This window comes from Pelobates fuscus, chromosome 1, assembly GCF_036172605.1.
Source record: "Pelobates fuscus isolate aPelFus1 chromosome 1, aPelFus1.pri, whole genome shotgun sequence".
Taxonomy (NCBI): Eukaryota; Metazoa; Chordata; class Amphibia; order Anura; family Pelobatidae; genus Pelobates; species Pelobates fuscus.
The window spans coordinates 440,173,955-440,195,045 of NC_086317.1; the positions used below are offsets into that span (position 1 = coordinate 440,173,955).

At 37.6% G+C, this 21,091-nt stretch overlaps 1 protein-coding gene across 5 annotated transcripts in view; it reads right to left on the reverse strand.

The window, feature by feature from the left end:
- Positions 1 to 21,091, reverse strand: part of SGCG (sarcoglycan gamma) — a 263,284-nt gene that overhangs the window by 148,336 nt on the left and 93,857 nt on the right. Inside the window, exon 1 of one of the 5 annotated variants that reach the window (XM_063429796.1) lies at positions 11,910 to 11,927. The exons of the other annotated variants lie outside the window; for them this stretch is intronic. The gene's annotated coding sequence lies outside the window, so the exon portion shown is untranslated. Of the gene's footprint in view, positions 1 to 11,909; positions 11,928 to 21,091 lie in introns of those variants that run through there. 5 annotated transcript variants of the gene reach the window in all.

The window sequence follows — 21,091 nt, forward strand, 5'->3', positions numbered from 1 at the left end:
GTTAAATGTTTGAAGGCCTTTGAAAATGAAACAGAACCTTTTAGAAATCCTGTCCTTCCTCAACTCCTTATTTCCTTTCAAATGTCTTTCTCCCTGTCTCCTCTCCTACTTTATCTAGATGGCTTAGATCAACTACATCTGTGGCAGGTATTGACATTTCTGTATTTGGCTCTCATTCTCTAGGAGTGCTGTGTTAACTAAAGTTTTTCAAACCCGAGGTTCTTTGGCTGACATACTTAAAGCTTCAAATTGGTCTTCTAACTGTACATCTAAAATGTTCTATTTCAAACCTGACATGCATGTATTTAGAGTAATTCTGTAATTTATAGCATTTTTATAACTCGTTTGTATATGTATAGTTAGCTTTTAGCACAATATGAGCCTCCTACACATTATAAAATGTAAGATTTTAATAAGTCTTTAGGGACAGAAAATATAGATTTTGTTCTAGACGGGGATCAAACATTATCCTGCCCTACTAACCCACCCTTGTTTAATTTTGTCAATTTGGCATTAACTATTATAATCTACAATCTTCATCACAATGTTTGTTCTGAATTTACTGTTATTCTATTCTGCTTGATTTTTGCAGAACGAAAGAAGATTCTTAGGGGTTACTTGCTTTATACATGCTTCATGTTGATTGGTCACTGAGCGTTCTACATTTGCATATCAAGCTCGGTTGTGTCTGTTCTATTTCTTTGATGATTGATAAGTAAAGAAGGAAGTTAATGCATAAACATTGCCTCCTGTCTTATAATAATATCTATATTTTCTGTTGTCATAGGCAAGGGAAATCTTAAATTATACCATGTGGTTTTGTCCCCAAAAAATAATAATAAAAAAATGTATAGCTTATTATACTGCCCTGTTCCTTCTGAGATAAAAAAAAAGATACCCAATCTGATTAGATTTAATTGAAATATAGTCTACGGGAGCTAAACTGAGCCTTGTGTTATTTAAAATTAAATGTACTTTTTTTTTCATCTAGGTGATCAGTGAGCACCTGAATAAATTAATACAAAAATGGCATGTATTATGTTTTTTCATTTAAATCAAGAGGCCTTGGGGGCCTTTAGTCATTTCTGATCTGATGCCATGATCCCTCAAAGATAACCCTCCCCAGTAAACCATAGTTTTATTTCTTTCTTTATTTATGGTCTTTATGTTTATAACCCCAAGACTAAAAAAGACAATTATCTTTGAAATAATGGCTTGCGACACATAAGAGATCCAAGACTCAGGGGTTAAAATATTGTCCCCACATTTGGCTCCCTTCAGAATGATGTTTTTAGATTTGAGAAGCCTTGAGACGTCACCAGGTGCTCATGTGGTGGCATCACCGCTTCTATGTATCGAGCCAGCAATTGAGCCAGCAATGGATATGCAAGAAGAAAAAGTAAAGAGGTTGTGTCAACTGGGGGATCACCAAGAATGGTATGTATTTAGCATGGTAGCCTGGTTTCATCCTGGACAATAACCCTAAATGTGTAGGTTATGGTATAGTAAATCTCTTGGGGCATTTCTTAAAATTCATTAGCTGCATGTTGTTTTTTTTTTTTTTAATACAATGTTTAATAAATGTTGCTCCATAGTCTGCACTTTTTGCCTCTCCATTCCAACCTGCAGCATTTCCATTTTTGATCCGAAATACATATATGAATATGATGTCTATGACATCATTAATAGTTTTTGGGGGGAATAGTATTGTATACATAAGAATTTAACAATTGAACTAATCTCCGAAGCCCATCAAACACAGTAGCACTATAGGACGTTAATTGAACATCATTTCTGTTCTGCTGGCTTGAGGAAGTAGTTTCGAGTGTATGTTATTTATTTATTTATTTTAATTCATGATTTTTACAAATTTTTGTATGTAATGCATTAAACAAAAAAGAGTGAGTCATCTTAAGCCTGAATTGTCACTTTACATTTTATATCGGTTTGTCCCTTAAAAGCAAGTTTATTAGCTCTACTTCGTGTGGGTGGTTAGAATACACTTTATTTTTATAGGTTTGTTTTTTCTTATACTACACTATGATCTTTGTTTATATGTTTTTTTTATATTTTGAGTTTCGCTGTATTTAAAGACCAAAGAGGACATATTACAAGATTTTGTGTGAAATGCATGTACACTGAGGCTATTTAGCGCTCGACCTCACTGTTGTTTTTAGTTTAATATTTTTTTAATTATGTTTGCACAATAATGAATTTTCTGTAGAACATTTTACATTTTACGTACCATAACACATTTTGTTTTACATTGAAGTAATAAATGTAAAGTTTAATTTTGCCAACATATTCACATTAAACACTTTTAAACATTTAAAATAGTTGAAACTATCAGTCTACGCTAAAACAATAAAAAAACGTCAAGGTTTTATTTAAAAGCATCAAAAAATAAGGTAATGGAAACCGTAATTGTGCATAATTCTGCACAAATGGCTTAAGTATTAACCTGCAAATGAGTTTCAATAAAACATTATATGGTAAATGAACTTTGTAGAGCACAAAGCTTTTAGATAAACCGTCAAACACATAACAAACCTAACAGAACACAACAGAATGTGACTAATGTTCAATGTAATATGTGAAATAAATGAACCTAATTCTTATGGGCAGGTCATTTATGAGAACACACTATAATATTCAATTTTTGCTGAAAATGGAAATGCATCATTAGAAAAAAAAGTACATTTTTGAAAATGTGGCTTGATTGCTCCACGGAGAAATACATGGATGCTTAAATCTACTGAATTACTGTTAGATTAAGTGTAATTTTTATACAGGAACCTAGTCAGGCCTATAATCAGTGTTCTTTCCCAAAATGTACTGTAAGCAATTATTGGCGTACTTAAGGCACTAAGTGTATTTAATATTTTGCTTGTTAATGCACTACATGCTGAGAGGAGCCTTCTTGCTCCAATTCTGTCCAATGACTTGATCCTACAGGTACTTGGCACAAATTGTCTCGATAGCTTGGAGTTTAATTATTGTAAAACAATTTAAGGACAGGGAAAAAACAGGAGAAAGTACACAAGCCTTTTGCATGCACCGGGTGTACTTGTACATAACTAAGCTATTTTGGTTTTTACTAAATTAACCTCTGTACTCACGATCTTGTGAGCCCTTAAAAAAAAATTAAACTTTTTTTATGTCACACTACGGTGATTCTGGAGCCTGTCAATGAAGATCTAACTCTGAAAACGGACTTTTAAGAAAACCCAACTAAAAAATAAAGATGTGCATGATTTAAAGGGATGCTCTAACAGCCAGCAGCATGATTGGGGTGATATTAGCCAGCCTGGAACGAGGCTAACTAAGACAAATGTATGCATATTTCTATGCACTGAATCTGAATGTCATTTACTGGCTGAGAATGATCAGCTTACACTCTCAGCCAATGAATGGTGATGGCATTGTCATCCAGAGCTGCAAGGAGGGTTGGAGTCTAGTGGGGATTTGTTACCGGGATACGGGTCCAGTGTACTCCTTAAATCACAGTAGGCTGTAATGTTTATAGTACTTGAGGTAATCCTTTAACATGGCTATTTGAAGCCAACACTTGCTTACCTCGACACAAAGAACTGAGAATGGGGGGAAAAAATTAAAAAAAAAATCACACTATCTCAAACAAATTAGTTTAACTCTCTCTTCATGCTCAGCTGAAATCAATATTGCTGCTTCAAATCAGACAGCAAAAAATACATAAAAAGAGGGCATCACCCTAAACCATAAATATTGGCATGACAAATGTATGCTTAGCATTCTATTATTATAAATGACAACCATTACAGTATATTTATATATATATATATATATTTTGATCTATATATATATATATATATATATATATATATTTGTGTAAGGGGCAAATAGCCGTATATGGGGTAAGCATCCAGCATAAGCGTAGGATAGTATAAAGGGAGCAAGTCGGTTGTGGTGTGCCGAGACCGACGATACGGTAGGCCTGTAAATAAAGAGGGCCCACCAAGGAGTAAAAAAGTAAAGTAAATGGAAAGAAAAGAGAAAGTGTTGAAATGAGGAGTGGGTGGGAGGGTCATTCTGATGCTGACCTCAAGCGATATGAGTCAGGTAAGGGGTGTCCCTTATATAGGGGAGTGAATTAATTTAAGCCCCTCCCACAAATACAGGCCAAACGGCCTTAATACTTGTTTAAGGGGCAAATAGCCGTATATGGAGTAAGCATCCAGCATAAGCCTAGGATAGTATAAAGGGAGCAAGTCGGTTGTGCTGACGATACGGTAGGCCTGTAAATAAAGAAGGCAAAAATGAATAATCAAAGATTTAATACAGTCAACAAATATATACAAATTAATCAGACATTTCCTTAAATGCATTACAGTATTTAATTCCTGGAAGGATTTTGAAGTTAGGAATCTAGGACCGAAAGTGGACACCATTTGTTGTGGGTAGGATAGTATGTTATCTCTACTGTTGGTGCGTGTTGACTCGTTTCGGAATGTGGAAGAGCCAATAGGTAATGATATATGTGTTTATGTACGTGGGATCGTTGAAGACAATGATCTGTCTGAGTGGTGGTGATGGTAGTGGATTCTCTGGCCTGAGAAAGGCATAAAAGGCAATGTGCATGGCTGGTAATGGCCGACTTTGTAGTATAATTGAATGGTTGTAGATCTAATAGGTCCGATAAGGATGAAAAGTTGGATGGCTATTGGTAATCTCTGAGAGGAACGTGGGGGAATGAATTCCTGAAAACCTCTGAGTATATTCTTGTCTGGTATGATAGCATGAAGTTACAGTAGTTTTGGCCATAGGTTATCCTGTGTTGTTGAATGCCTGTAAAATATATAATTAATGGTGTGTGAGATAGTTTAAGTTTAAGGTGGCAAAAAGAAGCAAAACCTAGGAGAAATGTTATGACACTGGTTGAGCTATGTCGTGTTCCAATGAGATTCTTTAAGCCAGGTGAAAACCTGTGTTATGCGTTCTACAAGTATGGGACGAAAGTGTTAGGTGGGATAGTGCATGCTATGCTGCATGAGAATGTCTAATCCATGATTTTGTCTCTGGAACAAAAGAGTGGCCGTGACTGTATGGGCGGCTGTAGAAAGCGTATGATGAACATGCCTGGAATATAAATGAGACAATTGTCATCAGGGATGTATACCCCCACCTGGTACATGAAAGTAAAAGAAATGTGATAAGTGGCCAACCAAGTGAGATGCCCAGAAATATCATGACCTTATGGATGAGTAGTGGCGTTTGTTGATGATATGACATGTGCTTAGTTGTCTGAGTAACAACGGATTGATGACCCTGTCCATGATTTACCCCATGCCACAGCAGCTGCTACAATGGGGTAGATCCCCCAAAGGGGCTGAGGTGGTGGAAAAATTTCCAAATATGGATGCCATGGCCAACAGTTCCAAAGAGATCGTTCCCGGTAGATCGCTGCCAAACCTGTGGTAGATGCCGCGTCTGACCCTCTGGTTGGAGAAGTGTCAGACAATCCTGGAAGGAACATGCTTTTACCATGCCAAGTGGTTAAGAAATTCCCCCCCATGTGCAGGTCTGCTGTTGCTGGGGTGTCTAGGGACATCCTCTGATCGTCATGTTGGAAGTGTGGAAAAAAGGGGAAAGTACTCTTGATGTGAAAGAGTGGTCTTGTGGTATGATTGGCATGGTAAAATTAAGGAAACTGGTAGGGATTGTAGTTCCTTGCAGTTGTAAGTACTAAGCAGGAGGTAGTGATTCATGTAGTTGAGAATGTTCCCTACTTGTCTTGTGGTAACTTGCGTGTATGCATGCCGACTCAAGTCGTATGCCCAGTAATGTGATAATAGTGTCTGGGCCTTCTGTTTCTTATGGGGTACTGGGACGCCCAAGTGGTCAACCAGACTAAGCTTCCGTGAGGCTTCTAGTGAAAAATATGTTATCTTTGATCAACAAGAAGTCTTCTAGATAGTGTATGACTGTAAGGCCTCTGGATATGTTATCATAACCAGCACAGAGTATCTGTGAATATCAATAGTAGGCTAATCTGCAGCCTGAAAGTTGAGGGGGGAAAGGATTGCCCATTTTATGCCATGTAAGTGCCAATGTTTAGGATAGATGGTAGCCGTTTACTGCATTGATGATATTGGTCTTACTTAACCAAGCTTCAACCCATGCTTGCGTGATAGCTGTAAAGGTAGATCAATGGTGTTGTATAGTAAGGAAACTTCTCGGAGGGTATGAGGGAGTTGAGACTTGGGGTAGCGGAGGTGTGTGGTGCCAATAAGTCTATGGTTAGTCTTTGTTTAAGGGAAGATTCCTTGTGACAATACCAATGTGTTTGTGTTTGGTGCCATGCTGTAAATGGTGGAGATTGGAAGACCCCTCTGCAAATCTTGGCTATGAGTGTGTATACAGCCAATGGTTATGTTGTGCTGACTGTAAGTGAGGGTATGCTATATTCATTGAAGGTTTTATTTATGATACCTGTATGGGAACCCTTTGAAGCTCCAGAGCTTTAGTAAATCTACTACAAGTCTGGAAGGGTGATGAGTCAGTAGTGTTGAAAATGCATTGGTGTGTACAGATGGTGAGTACGTTATTTGTAAGTTTTATTGGGACACATGGTTTGTCATGTGCCCTGAACCATTTGAACATATATGCAACAGTCTATATGCAATGCAACTACTCATATCAATTGTCTCTGGTAGTTCAGAGGTGCCTGAGAGTGCTCGTCCATTTGTTTGGGATAAAATCCCTTCTGTATGGGTACCTGCACAAATAAACATCTCTACATATTCCAAATGCCAACCCAACCAAGGGATGGTCAGTTCCCGATTTACCTGGAATTAGTGATGTCGCGAACATAAAATTTTCAGTTCGCAAACGCGAACTTCCGCAAACGTTCGCGAACCGGCAAACCGGGCAAACCGCCATAGACTTCAATGGGCAGGTAAATTTTAAAACCCACAGGGACTCTTTCTGGACAAAATAGTGATGGAAAAGTTGTTTCAGGGGGACTAACACCGGGACTGTTACATGCTGGAGGGGGATCCATGGCAAAACTCCCATGGAAAATTACACAGTTGATGCAAAGTCTGATTTTAATCCATAAAGGGCATAAATCACCTAACATTCCTAAATCACAATGGATATGGATTGACACCTGACATATGACATATTGACACCTTGACATATGGATTGACACCTGTCCTCAGAGACCCTGATACACACTGACACAGAGCAGAATAGGGACTGTTCCCCCTACATAGGGTCACTTGGCAGATATGGATTGACACCTATCCTAAGGATCCCTGATACACACTGACACAGAGCAGAATAGGGACTGTTCCCCCTACATAGGGTCACTTGGCAGATATGGATTGACACCTGTCCTAAGGATCCCTGATACACACTGACACAGAGCAGAATAGAGACTGTTCCCCCTACATAGGGTCACTTGGCAGATATGGATTGACACCTGTCCTCAGGGACCCTAATACACACTGACACAGAGCAGAATAGGGACTGTTCCCCCTACATAGGGTCACTTGGCAGATATGGATTGACACCTATCCTAAGGATCCCTGATACACACTGACACAGAGCAGAATAGGGACTGTTCCCCCTACATAGGGTAACTTGGCAGATATGGATTGACACCTGTCCTCAGGGACAGGTGTTACACACTGACACAGAGCAGAATAGGGACTGTTCCCCCTACATAGGGTCACGTGGCAGATATGGATTGACACCTATCCTAAGGATCCCTGAAACACACTGACACAGAGCAGAATAGGGACTGTTCCCCCTACATAGGGTCACTTGGCAGATATGGATTGACACCTATCCTAAGGATCCCTGATACACACTGACACAGAGCAGAATAGGGACTGTTCCCCCTACGTAGGGTCACTTGGCAGATATGGATTAACACCTATCCTAAGGATCCCTGATACACACTGACACAGAGCAGAATAGGGACTGTTCCTCCTACATAGGGTCACTTGGCAGATATGGATTGACACCTATCCTAAGGATCCCTGATACGCACTGACACAGAGCAGAATAGGGACTGTTCCTCCTACATAGGGTCACTTGGCAGATATGGCTTGACACCTTTCCTAAGGATCCCTGATACACACTGACACAGAGCAGAATAGGGACTGTTCCCCCTACATAGGGTCACTTGGCAGATATGGATTGACACCTATCCTAAGGATCCCTGATACACACTGACACAGAGCAGAACAGGGACTGTTCCCCCTACATAGGGTCACTTGGCAGATATGGATTGACACCTATCCTAAGGATCCCTGAAACACACTGACACAGAGCAGAATAGGGACTGTTCCCCCTACATAGGGTCACTTGGCAGACATGGATTGACACCTATCCTAAGGATCCCTGATACACACTGACACAGAGCAGAATAGGGACTGTTCCCCCTACATAGGGTCACTTGGCAGATATGGATTGACACCTATCCTAAGGATCCCTGAAACACACTGACACAGAGCAAAATAGGGACCGTTCCCCCTACATAGGGTCACTTGGCAGGTATGGATTGACACCTATCCTAAGGATCCCTGATACACACTGAGACAGAGCAGAATAGGGACTGTTCCCCCTACATAGGGTCACTTGGCAGATATGGATTGACACCTATCCTAAGGATCCCTGATACACACTGACACAGAGCAGAATAGGGACTGTTCCTCCTACATAGCGTCACTTGGCAGATATGGATTGACACCTATCCTAAGGATCCCTGATACACACTGACACAGAGCAGAATAGGGACTGTTCCTCCTACATAGGGTCACTTGGCAGATATGGATTGACACCTATCCTAAGGATCCCTGATACACACTGACACAGAGCAGAATAGGGACTGTTCCTCCTACTTTGGGTCACTTGGCAGATATGGATTGACACCTATCCTAAGGATCCCTGATACACACTGACACAGAGCAGAATAGGGACTGTTCCTCCTACATAGGGTCACTTGGTCACCAACGATAACAAAATATGTGCAGTGGTTGAGTGAGTGTCTTCCATAATCACAGCCTTTTATCTTCAGATTATAGATTATTAAGAGTTCCACAGTAAATTGTTTGCTGTGACTGCATATTATAAATATATGACAAAATAAACACCAGTTTATAAAACCATATTAAGCTGTTCTGAATTTACCGCTTCAAATAATGCAAAAAGGATGGTGAACGAACGTAATTATTTTCATTCCCAGGCATACATGCAAGGAAAGCAGTGTCAATGGTGCATTCAACCTCAGTAATCGAGAATGGAAGAGGACAGTACACCACTCGACACTGCAAGGTTCTAGAATGGAATGAAGGCAGACCTGGTGCTATAGGATAATACCAGGGTAATGGGACCCACCAAGGTGTGATCAAATGGCAAAAACATCTCCATTCATTAATGTAGAAATAAATTCCCATTTGTGCTTGGCATCCACGGTCTGGAACAGTTTTTTTTCCAGAGTCAATACATAAACTATATATTTAGGTAGACATAGAAAGAAACCCCAGAAATGAGAAATGATCATTAGTGGATCCAGAAGGCTTCTTCCCTAAAAAAATAAATATATTTCTTGCAAACAGCAAACGATAAATGCTGTTCCCCCTTTAATTTTTTTTTTCGAAATTTTAAAATGTATTTTTTTTAAATAATGGATAAAAGACATCTCATTAAAATGGGAGATCAATTACTTTCCTAATAAAGAAACACAGATAGAAGTTTAAAAAACGCTATTTCCCTTCTCCTTAAAATCAACCTTTGGTATGGGAAAGGCAGCCGCTGAGTGACTGAAAGTCATTGAACTACATACAGTCATTAAATTTAATGGGTACATTTAATTGGCAAACTTCAATTTTTCAATCACACACTAATAACTCCAAAAATGTATTCTTCTAAAGACTAACTTCTTAAAATACACTTTTTATTTTTACAAATAAAATCCAATTTCCCCTGTTTTCTCTATTTCACACTGTCGTGTGATGGACTTTTTCCATGCTGCATCTTTAGGGATTCGTAAGAGTTTGGTTATTACTGAGTTATAACAGCAATGGATTTAACCAGGAAATGTTCATTACATAATTTTTGGGTTCTAGATTTTATTGTTAACGTCATGATACTAATTGTATTGACCTCAGAATATTTTTTAAAGGTTTTTTACGTGCCCTAAAATGCCATGCTCATTCCATGGGCTCTAGAATGTGAGGCCCCTGATTGGCAAAGCTGACAGCACCGACACTAGTTTTTCCCATTGAAACAGGGTTTTCTCAAATGTTGAGAAAGTCCCATTTAAAGCGTCTAAGCTAGTTGTGGTGATGTCAATGTCCGGCAGCTTGAGATAATAAGTCCATTAGATGCCAATTTGTAGGAATCTGCACTTGATGCTCTGTAGGGAGTAAGTTGCCTTATATAGTTACATTTGTGCTACATAGTGATTATACTACAAACTGTAATCGAGGACATTTGAAGTCTTGGTAGAGAACATTTTATCTCTGTGTGATCTGATTTTAATGATTTTTTTTGTCAGATGTGAGCTGTGCGTTACAGGCGTTCCAAATAGTTCAACTGTGATACAAAATCAAAAGGAGAACTGCAAATATTTATTACTCTATTATTCTATATTTAAAAGAAGAAAAACTACCACAACAAGAGGACATAGTCTTAAATTAGAGGGGCAAATTTTTAAAAATAATATCAGGACATATTACTTTACTAAGAGGGCAGTGGAACGTTTCTAATGTTTACTGCAAGTTAGCAACGGGAGAATACATTGAACATTTTTCACTGTAATTTAAAACCCCTATAGAATTGCTTCACCTTTTTTCTCAGCCTCTCACCTCAACTCGTAGCTCACATTTCTAATTACGTTTTTCTGCTTGATCTGTCCTTTTCGTTACCATCTCGACGTAAAAAACGGTTCTGCTTATTGCTAGCCTTAAGGTATTTAAATATAAATTTGTATTTCGTTACACTCTCATCTCTTCCAAGAAGTTATTCCGAAATAATTTGTGGTCCAAGCCAGGAGCCTTAAAAATATTTAAAAACTTTGTATAAATTTGCGTGTGGATGAGAAATGATTTGCCAGTTCCTCTGCTCTGCAATACGAGACTATATCAAGTCACTGACATTTTGCTTAATTATTTTTTAGTTTGAGTATTTCTTTAAAAGCAAATCTGTGAAAATGTATCTAAAACCTTTGAGTATTTGGTGCCAAAATGGGAGATAAGTCATGCTCGACTCCCCATTCAGAAACAATATCTACATAAGTCACAAGTTATTTTTTTATATATGTATTACATATATTTAGTTTATGCGTTTGTGAAATATATATCCATCTCAATAAACCTACCACTCTGCAGAAATCATTATGTTACAATTTTGCAATGCAATTAATCACTATTAATCATCATTGATCATCAGGGTTAATCACTATATTCACTGTTTCTATTAGGCCACAATAGCTTAATAAAACGTTCTCCAAGTGAGCTATTCATTCATTTTGGCTACTGTGGCCTAACACATTAAATAGCTACCTCTTTTCTGTGACCCTCTCACACTTTCAACTAACACACTCACTCCTGTCCTCTACATCCAAAAAAAAAAAAATGCTATAACATCAAGCCCACCTCCAGCACTATACTCACTATACTGTACTACAGTATGGACTGAGATGAGTGTTCTACTACAAGTCATTTAAAATGCAAAACAAGAACAAATCAAGAACATCTAGAATCAGCCACTAGTTTAAAATATCTGAAGAAATGTTCTTTCCTTTGCCAACAGTCAAACAGTAAGTAGAGTAACTGCTTACTGTACGCTACACATGTTTTGTATAGTTTTGTTTAAAAGTATTTTAGAAACCTCGAGGCTGTATTGCACATGCAACATACCTAATTCTGACCCAGTATGGCTAAACTTCTGGCTCCACCACCTACAGGTTCAAGCTCTGCCTTCTTATGTGTCTTACCCAAAGACACTTAGTGGTAATGTTTCTGCAGCTCTGGGATATGCACAGACAGGCTCAGTTTTAGAATATTTAGAGATTATTGATGGCACCAAAGTCAGAGTGAGAAGCCTGAAATAACTCGAAGGTTGCTGGGAGATTGTCCCCCGATGACCAACAGATTTGTTTGCCTGAGTTACTGAAGAGCATTGATGACTATATACATATATCCGAATGAGTGAGCTTTGTGTAACATAGAATTTATTTTCAAACATGTACAGCTATTTTACCCCAATCGTGTTGATATTGAACTCATAAAGAAATATTTACTAAAATGAGAATTCAAAGTAAATTCAAAATTAATTTCAAATGTAAGGCCAGACCAGCTGTACTGAAAGCATAGCGGACAGATCATTTTTTTTTTTAATTTAGGCTATTTTGGCCGCTATTTTGGCCTTAAATCGAAATTCACTTTGAATTTACCTTGATTTCTCACTTTAGTGAAAAACCCTGTAAATATTCTATAATTTTTTAATCACTAATAGAGATATTTATTAAAGAAAGAATTCAAGTGAATTTAAAATTTAAGGCCAGAGTAATCAAAACTGGTAACATGGCTGACTTAGAGAATTCTTCTAGCTTGGCTGTTTTGACCCTAAATTTTAAATTCACTTTGGATTTACTTTGAATTCTCACTTTAGTGAATAATCCTGCCATATGCAAATCATTAGGAATTCAAAATGAGTTCAAAGTGAACTTAAGTTAAGGCCAAATAACCAAATTGGCCATTCTGGCATAACATTTTAAATTCACTTTGAATTAATTTTGTATTCTCAAAAAATCATAAATAACACAATAGTCCTGCTTTTTTTCCTACTATATAACAATATGAGTTTAAGAACTTCAAGTACAAAAACATATATAGCATACTTATAAGAAAATGTAACAACATTGTCTATCACCAATAATCCTTCCATCAATAGTCTTTAAAAAGGAATTTCCGAGCTTTTACATAGTATAGATTTCCTGGCAGACTGTATCTAGTTTGCACACATTATTTATCTGTAAAGTAATTTTTTGACAAAACAGTAGTTAACAATTCTAACAAGAATATTGGTGTTGACATGTTGTCTTGCTTGTCATAGCTGGGAAATCTAGAATATTCTATACTAGGGAATATTTCGCGTACAGTACCTCCATATTTTATTCAGGACTAGAACGGACTGCTTAGACAGAAAAGAATGAGCAAGTGATATTGAAAGGGACAGGTAAAGTCAGCGAGGCTGCAGTGAGTCTTGTCAGGCAGCTCTTAATCCCAGAATCTCTGAGGTGAGGACTGAGGTGAAGTCAGATGTGTCCCAGATAGGCCGAGTATAAATAATCTCTATGATGTTCCATTGCATTCCACTAAGCTAACCTAATTTACAATGTGAACCGTTTATCTGTGTCTCTGGCTGTTGTTTCAAAATTTTTAAACAGGTTATAAATGGCTGATGTGCATTGTTCTATTTGAATTTTGTTTATTTTAATTAATATAATTGAAAATATTTAATGTTGTAATGGTGTATAAACATTACACATTTTCTGATATGGGATGTCTATATGTTACACTTCCCAACAATTGGAAGTAATGTAGTTGAGAAGCAGCAGGTCAGGGTCACAGTCTGAGTGTTTCAGTGATGCAAAATGTATCATCGGTGAAAGGCATGTTCCAATAGTTGGTGTCAGTCTGAATGTTATGCTTGATAGGCTGATGGCTGCACTAATGGAGACGCAGACACCCCCAGGAGTACCTATGTGTTGTGTGCGGCATAGGTACTCTAATATTAGGAAAAGTTCATTTATCACATCAGGGGAGATGGGATCTGGTGTTCAAGAAGCAGGACATCAGACAGGAGTCCATAGTTGGGTCTGACAGTAAAATTCAGAACAGTTGGACACTCGGATATGAACCTAAAATGACATCTCATGTTTTAAATTAGTAACTTTGACTCATAAACCTCATCTTGCAACAACAGCTTTCTGTGACATAACAATCACACAATGCCTTCTACATGAAAACTAGATATGAAGTTTAATGTTATTTGAGTGCTGTATATCTTGACTAATGGCTGAAGTCAGACTGAGGTCATCCAATACTTATTACGCATCACGAGGGCTTCAGCATTAATTGTTTATTAACTGAGCCTTGGCCTGCCTTCTAATACGTGGTCCCGAGGTTCAGAATGATGTTAAATTTTCACTGATTGGAAAATGATACACATTAGAAAAATAATGTGTATTTAGGAGCATTGTTTTATTATAAAAAAACAAAACAAAAAAAACTATGTTCCGCTTTAATTTTTATATAATTTATCACAAATAATACAGGGTTATTCACTAAACACCAAATTTTAGAGAATTAAAGAGGAACTGTCTCTTCATAACAAAATTTTGAAAATCATCGAAAATTGTATTTTATCTAAACTTTTTCTGAAACGATCCTCTGTGCTCTTTAAAATTAATATTTGTCAAATGACATCATAATCAGAATAGTAAAACCGAGGATAAAATAGTTGATTTGTAAAAATTGGCCAACTCAGTTACAGTCTATTTTAACCTCAGTTTTGCCATTCTGATTTACTTCCAGGCATTTTAATATTACGTCTAAATATCTCTAGAATTAACAAATGTGTATTTGTGAGTTTTAAAAATAAAATTAAATATAGTAATTCACACCTCTTTATCCTGGAACTGAATTCCTCCATCTTTCTCCCTGTCACTCATTGTTAAAAAACTCTATCCTTTGTATTTGGCAGTGAGCGCCGGACAAGCATTCAGAGAAGAGGAGAAATGAAAACAAAAATTCTAGTTCTCGTGCTCATTTGCAATGTTTGCCCATTGGTTTGCCTTGTCTGAACTGGATTTATTTTGCTAAAATTCAAAGATTGGTGAAGAGCCCTAAATAGAAACATATGCCTAATACCGTAATATCCTCCACAATCTTTTTATCACAGGTTATACGTAACACAGTGCATAGAAAAACAACACAATCTATTGCCGCTCTCAAGATATTGTCAAGATGTTTATAAAATAATTTTGTGTTGAGGACACATTAGTGTGTAAACTATAAATAGAAGGACCAGCTGCTCCAGAAACTAACTGTACGAAGCAGTCATCAAACTTATTCATCGCTGTCTGTCTCTCGGAGACAGAGTATTTCTGGCACAATGAGTTGCAATTATCTGATTCCTGAATTTGTGCCACAAGTCACAAGGTTTTCGAGCAATGATTTACAATACGTTCGCATATACAAAGAACAGATACATCTTAAATGTACGTGTACACATATAAATCACCTATATTTTGCTAAAATTCATAGAAAAATAAAAATAATTTTGAATAAACAGAAAGACAAAGACAAAGTAAGAAATCGATAACATCTGCAATTCAAATTGGCCATATGTTCTAAATTTAGTATGCAAACCCCCCTTAGCTAGAAAATATGCAATAGTGAGCCTGTTTAAAATGATACTATAGGCACCAGAAAAACTTTAGCATAATGAAGCAGTTTTGGTGTATAGATCATGTCCCTGCAGTTTCACTGCTCAATTCTCAAGTCATTTAGTAGTTAAATCATGTTGTTTATACAGCTCTAGTCGCACTTCCCTAAATGTGGCTTGCACAGCCTTCCTAAACACTTCCCTAAAAGGAACCAAAATACACAGTCTGCTTAATCTAGAATTTCTTATCTCTTATCTGTTAAAGGCCTTCTAGACCCCACATTAGCCTCTTTTGTGTGATAAAATGTAAATGTACAGAGCAGGAGATAAAAACCTCTAAGGGGGGTAGCTTTCCTAGGGTCCAGTGTGCTGGCTGCGGTATTTGGGAGATAGGGCTGTCTCTCCTGACCTAGCATCACTGCCTTTTTTCTCCCACACAGCTCCAGTCTCTCCTGACAAGCTGCCGATAAGAAGGGAGTCCGGTCACGCTGATAAAGTGCCACAGCACCCAACCGAGCCCCTGCAGACAAATGCCTACTGGGAGGCCAAAATTGCGTATGTTCCACCACTGCCACTAATTTTTGGATATGCACAGACATTGTCCAATCCTGCCTGTAAATCAGCAGAGGTCGGATAGGGCAGCCAGGCCCCCTGTAGAGATAGGTCCGGTCACAGCTGCGACCCCTGCGACCGTGGTAGTTCCACCACTGAATTTATTTAAATATATATATATATATATATATATATATATATATATATATATATATATATGGGAGCGCTTATACAGAGTTGGATCAACAAGACAACACTATTTCTAAAATATTTGTATTGACTTTGATATATGTATTTTTTTTGAGCTCTACTATTTCTAAAGATAGATATATTGACAGAGAGAAAGACACACACACACACACACACACACCAGACACATCTATTGTATGTACTTCTCTATAATACTTGCTATACTTTTCTGTGACAAAATGCAGACTGGATACAGCTCTATAAACAACTCTATCATTAGTCCTCTAATAGCTATTGTAAAGTGTTTGTTTTCAAGATAATGCAGGTAAAATAAATAAAACACAATGTGAAATGTTGCTGGGAGTTCAACTGCTGATGAAATAGCGAAGATACAACTATCATACGGGTGTATATATTGCATCTTTAAGTCCAGAACAATCACTCATAGATTTCACATATATTTATAACTAGCTTATACGGCAGTAAATGATAATAGACTAATAGAGAAGGTGTAGTAAGTGTCAAACAATTAAGTGGGCAACAACATACGTCCACAAGCGTCCTAAATTGAGTATAAGCTCAAAAACAGAAAAGTATGTGCGCTCCTGGAATAACTAAAGTGACACTTAAAGTACAAATGTATATTTATTAGTAAAAAAACTCATATACGGCAGTAAATCCCCTGTCAATATATGACTTAAAGGAACACTATAGTATTAGCAATGCAAACATGTATTCCTGACCCTATAGATATATCCTACCTATTTTAATGTCTGGGGTTTACAATGAACTGTCATATAAAGTGATAGTTAAAATACATTATTATCCATTACTGAATATTTTTCATTCTTGTTCCTTTTCCCGGCAGTGAAATGGTTAAATAAGACACCTTTAGGCTTATGGTATTTATGGTATTTTTTCTCCAGACAGGCTATACATGAAGAATTGCTTAGAGAGGGTCTACAAAGCACCTGTAGAGCAGTGATGGCCATTTGTTCCATCAAGTCCCTTGGTAGACTGGTATCCATACCACACAGCTATTGGTGTGGCTGGCTGAGAATCATGGGGAAAAAAGCTCACAACAGCCACATTGTCAAAGTTTAGCCATCACTGCTCTAGATAAATATTAAGGCTAAGACATAACAATAAAAACAAATAGATGACCTTTAGCAAGTCGACCACATGTGGCACGCACTCAACATTTTTACTTTGTTTTACAAAAGTGATTTACAACAACATTCTCATAAACTGATAGTGAGAAATGTCTGTGTCACTGACAATACCACATGCGGATACTGTTCTATACGAAACCCCGCGGTTACATCCGCAGGTGAACAAACCAATTACTGTTTAAACTGATTCCACTATGCCATCAACACATCAGTCAAGAGTCAGACTCAACGTACGTTAACAGGAAAATGACACCACTTGACAACATAAAAAAACAGTATAATTAATATAAAGCATTGCAAATAGAATGTAACATTTCTTTCCATGCTTTGTGTTCTAAATACAGAAGAGGAGAGTGTTGGATGCCATTGGTAGTGAACTACTTTCCATCCAATAGTAACTGCTAAATAATCATTCCATAGAGTCTGCAGTACACGGAGGTAGCTATGGTGACACATTTACAGGGCTATTCACTAAAGTGAAAATTCAAAGTGAATTACACCTTCAAGGTGAAAATAGCCCAACTGGAAGCAATCTCTAACTCTATGTTTCCAGTTCAACTAATTGGGTCTTAAATATGAAATTCACTTTAAATTCTAACTTCAGTGAATAACTCTGTTAATCGATATGTAGATAGGTTGATGAAGCCAACTTTCACTTAATTTAATTAAATCTATTTACTGGGTGCTCTATACCATGCACAGGCAACATTTCTGCACTACATTTAGTGGTAGTAGAAGAAAGAAAAATAGTATCTCAACAATGCTTGTCGAATAAAAATATTTAGGAAAAAAACAATGAATTATAGAGTTACCATAAAAAATAAATAAATGAAACACACAATGGATTATTCTTTACTAAAATAAGCTTAAATCAATCTTAAAGGTACCATAACCACTACAACTTATTGAATTGGTTACGGCGCAGGGAGTCTTCCTCTGTGTGTTCTTTTTCAGACTGTTTTCAAGAGGTTGGCAAAAATCTGAGCTTTTCTGGTTGCCAAAGCGCAGCCGCACTGCTGCAGCCAAGAAAATGTAGAAACTCCATAAATAAATACAAACATAGATAAACAATAAATACAAACATAGATGAACAGGCTAGGAGCAATGCACCAAGCTTTCCTAACAGATCATAGCCTTCTTACCGCCGTCATTGCTCAAGCAGCTTGCTAAAAACTGAGATTTTCACACAAAGTGTTACCTTCAACCCCAGTGTTTCTCAACTGTTTACAGAGGTGAACCCCTGCCTCGAGAGTACTATCTAATGATTTACATTCCAAAAGAGACATGTAGACACTGATATTTAAGTTAATCCCATATTGGAAAACAAGCCTGATTAAAGGTAGTGAATAATATTTTGAAAATAAATATGACACAATGTAAATATTGTTTATGTAAGCAGGCGCGTATGAATTATTAATCTAAAGTATAAAAGTCACAAAATGAAAACATAATACACACAGAATAGTTACACACAGAGGACACTGACACACACATTTACACACAGAGGGCACTGGCACACCTACACAGTGAACACAGACACACACAACACACAGGTACACACAGAGGACACAGAAACACACTTTTACACACAGAGGACATCGACACACACACTTACACACAGATGACACCGGCACACACACACAAATGTCAGCACAGGGGAAACTAACACATTCACTGACAGACACACTCTCACTGATTTGACACACACTGACAGACACACTTAATAACACACACACACATTCACTGACAGACACACTCTGACTTATTTGACACACACTTGCAGACACACTTAATAACACATGCACCCATTCATTGACAGACACACTCTCACTGATTTGACACACAGTGACAGACACACTTAATGACACACACACACACATTCACTGACAGACACACACACACACACACACACACACACATTCACTGACAGACACACACACACACTCTTCCTAAATTGACATACACTGACAGGTACACACACATAAACTGGGGTTTAGTGTGGCTGCTGTTATCTTCATGTTCTTTCTGCACTGCTCCCTCGCACGCTGTTTAGTGATACTGGGACGATGTCATAACACGGTTCCAGGCATCAACCATGGGCATGTGGGAATAGTGCTGGAAGAGTACATACATCATCACCCCCTCAACCACCTAGGTTATGTGTACCACAGGTTGAGAACCTATGTTTTACATAATCCCTTTTGTATTGGTTGTTATTTGTAACATCTTGTATTTTTATCTTGAGATAAGCGACTTAAAGTATCCAGACGTCTCAGTAAGTGAACACCGTAATATTTGAGTTTATAAGAACCTGACTCTTGTACACACATAGGCTCATATTTGTGTAAGATAGAAGCCCACGGTGAATACTCGTTCTAGAAGCAAATCAAAGTAAAAATAGTAGTTCACAATTTTTTTTTAATTTTTTTTTAAATCTCCTTGTTTGAAAAAGATCACAAATAATACATTTTATAAAGAAACCTGAACTTAGAGGTCGGGAAATTTAGCAGTACAGTCACTAGGGACGAGCACGGGCAAAAAAAATGGCTTTGGTTCATTTCATTTCAATTTGTTAATTTTCAACTTTCAAGTTTTCACTAAATTGGTATCCTTAAATATAGTAATCTCACATAAGGGTACCAAGTAAGGGAGCAATCTACTAAACAGCTGCATGAAACATTAAAATGATTAAAAGGGCTTTTTTCCCTTAATTTTGATCTTTCAGCTTATTAGTAGATAGCTCCCTAATTTGGTATTCTTTCATGGGATTGCATTAATTAAGGGTACCGAATTAGGGACTTATCTACTAAGCAACCAAAACAGCAAATTTAAGAAAAAAGGCTCTTATTCTCATTATCTTTGCAATGACAGAAATTTCGATATATCTGCAGTGTGGAGGCTTGTGCAAAAGCCAAAGCATGTTTTATACAACATTATCCATTGATACAGAAAGGAAAAGTTTTTTTGTTTTGTTATACAATGGTAATTGGCTCGGTCGCAATCCGTCAAGGTTTTTACATTTTCATAAAAACAAAAAATCAGTAAAGTAAAAACAAATAACTCAAAAAATTAGCATAGCCTAACAGAGCAGTGTTACTGATATCATTTTGAATGGTGTGAATTGGCAGCCTCATCGTTGATCCTGCTTAGCTGCCACTCCCTCTACAGGGGACGGAGAGCTGCATTGCGCACCTGTTGGCCATGGGAAACGCCACACACCTGCCCACGCGCACCCCCAAAAGTCCACCGGCCAGGGCTCTTTTATGGGCTATGAGTCATGATCCCAGACGGAGTTCCCCCAAGGGAACCCGAAAAGTGGAGTGCTAAGCTTCCCCTAAACCCCTTTGTCCTTCCTTCCTGTTTCATCACTATTCTCTTCACCAACCCCCCTCCCCCCCCCGAACACTGATCTCACATCTCGCCAGAAATGTAATGTCCTCGAGAGCACTTTTTTTTTTTTTTTTTTTTTTAATTCTTTATTTTATTCGTGCATAGGCTAAGAATACAAGATTGCACTGCCACAACAGCTGGTGCGTGAATAACTTCAAATAGAATATAACAATTGTGTGACATGAGGAACCGTGCACATTTTATAATGTGAAGGGAAAGGCATGGTTACAAGAAGGGCCTATATGTCTCAGCAGTTAGTAGCATTAGAATTGGCTTGTCTTATAACCCTTAAGGTTAGCATGCTAAGGTAATATAGGTAGGTGGAGTTGAGAGCACTTTTTAAA